Below are 2,471 nucleotides of genomic sequence, written 5' to 3' on the forward strand. Positions count from 1 at the left end.
TGAAGAAGGTCCGGGTCCCTTTAAGCCGGAAAACGCAGGGCGGAAATGCGTCACGGGCGGCTCGCCCGGGCACGCGGCCTTCCAGGTCCTGTCGGCGCAGCCCGCCGCCCACCATGGCTGGCTCCCGACACCTTGGGCCAAATTTTGGCTCGCCCGGAGGCCGCGTGGGTGCGTTGAGCCCGCCAGGGCAGACCATTCCCTCCGCCCCGCTTCTCCAGCAGCACTTGGGCCTTAGCACTAGCACATTCTGGTTTGACCACACCTCGAAGACTTGGGAAGTGTTGCTCCATCCTTAGAGTTGTCGAATGCTGAATCAAACTTCTGCCCAAAATTTCTTGTGTCGACTGTGTGCAAGGCACGGTACCTGGATCTTTAGTGGAGGAGAGACTATGGGTACGTTGCTTATGGGGAAGGCTTTCAGTTAAACCTGAAGGCTACCTGTAATTTCCTTGTGATCCAGGTTAACTTTTCTGAGCCTCACTTTGTTTCTCTAAATGGGGAGGATGATGCCTACCAGACTGCGTGCTGTTGAGTAAATGAGCTATGTAAACCATTTGGTACAGTTTTGGCGTATGGCAGTCTGTCAACTAAATATTAATTTCCGTGTCCTTCCTCTTCATCTTCTCAGAAGTTGACAAGTATATGTTGACTGAGCAGGTATTGTGTGTTCAGTGAGAGATGAAGACAGATTTTTCTGTTTTATGTCTGAGACGTTGGGACCGCGAAGGTTCAGGCTACTGCCCCAAGCTGACTTACTCTCTATTCTCTCTGCACAGGTTTAAGAGTCAGTGCAGTAAGTTAAGTTTGTTAGATGCGTATTTACTCAGCTCCAGGCGTCCACTTAGAGGTGAATTACAAACAGATAATGCAGGGGGCTTTGGAGACCTGGTCTAATCCTCTCAGCTTCCTAAGACTTTCAGGAAAGTTAGACCAAGAGGAGATTCTTCCTCTCAACGGCTGATGCAGCAGGATCCCTTACATCCTCTCCTCCACCTCAAGAGTGAAGTTTCTTTTATTTCTTGTCATGGAATGAGAACAACTTGCTAGGACTTGTATTTTCTGTAGCAGGTCTTTTTCTGCCTGGTATCTAGTCATTTTAATAGAACCTTAACTTAATTCTAGCTTCAAATACTTTTTCAGGCTCCCTTTCATCTAGCAGCAGCCTTTTGACACAATTATAGCCCATAAGAAGAAGGGTGAAGTTGCTACTGGGGCTTCTAGGAGAGTGTTCAGGTGAACATGTTCTGTAGACTAGAGCTCATCCTTGCCCTACCCCTGTCTTTCTTCCTGGAGGAATATGATGCCAGTGGTGGGGCAGCCACAGCTCAGTCATGAAGCAACAGATAGAACAAAGGCCTATAAATACAAAGATGGCAGACCAGAACAGTTGAAAGAGACTGGATTCTTTATGGCATAATTAGCCACCATTTAAGTCCCAAGTGACTGCTGTAAGTCTTCTTTGATGTCCAATTCCTTTTTAAGCCAGGAAGTCTTCCTGACGCAACTGCTTGGACACTGCTATCCAACCCTGCAGCTCATATCGCTAATGCTCATGTCTCAGACTTCCAGGAATCTTTTAGAGTAGTGTGATCATCTCACTTGGCACACTGAGGTGTACATTATTAGTGAAATATACCTTGCTTATTAAGACAGATTGTACATTTTACTGTGATAGACACTAAAGTAGGATTCATCAAAGATTGACTAACATGGACAAAACCATTTTAAAATGTAATGAACATTCAAGAGATTGAAATATGACTGTAAAGATGATAACAGTATCTGACAGAAATGATTTTTTTATTATTTTGCTTTGAGTTCAGTTCAGTAGCTCAGTTGTGTCCAACTCTTTGCAACCCCATGAATCGCAGCACACCAGGCCTCCCTGTCCATCACCAACTCCCGGAGTTCACCCAGACTCACATCCATCGAGTCAGTGATGCCATCCAGCCATCTCATCCTCTGTCATCCCCTTCTCCTCCTGCCCCCAATCCCTCCCAGCATCAGAGTCTTTTCCAATGAGTCAACTCTTCCCATGAGGTGGCCAAAGTACTGGTTTCAGCTTTAGTATCATTCCTTCCAAAGAAATCCCATTCAGTCCTTCAGAATGGACTGGTTGGATCTCCTTGCAGTCCAAGGGACTCTCAAGAGTCTTCTCCAACACCACAGTTCAAAAGCATCAATTCTTTGGCGCTCAGCCTTCTTCACAGTCCAACTCTCACATCCATACATGACCACAGGAAAAACCATAGCCTTGACTAGATGGACCTTTGTTGGCAAAGTGATGTCTCTGCTTTTCAATATGCTGTCTAGGTTGGACATAACTTTCCTTCCAAGGAGTAAGTGTCTTTTAATTTCATGGCTGCAGTCACCATCTGCAGTGATTTTGGAGCCCAGAAAAATAAAGTCTGACACTGTTTCCACTGTTTCCCCATCTATTCCCCATGAAGTGATGGGATCGGATGCCATGA

General features: G+C 45.9%; 1 protein-coding gene across 1 annotated transcript in view; it reads right to left on the reverse strand.

Annotated features, from left to right (window-relative positions):
* The window catches only part of HERPUD2 (HERPUD family member 2), a 77,217-nt gene that overhangs the window by 36,037 nt on the left and 38,709 nt on the right, over positions 1 to 2,471 (reverse strand). The window lies entirely within an intron of this gene.

This window comes from Bison bison, unplaced genomic scaffold (genome assembly GCF_000754665.1).
Source record: "Bison bison bison isolate TAMUID 2011002044 unplaced genomic scaffold, Bison_UMD1.0 scf7180017864525, whole genome shotgun sequence".
NCBI classification, from domain to species: domain Eukaryota; kingdom Metazoa; phylum Chordata; class Mammalia; order Artiodactyla; family Bovidae; genus Bison; species Bison bison.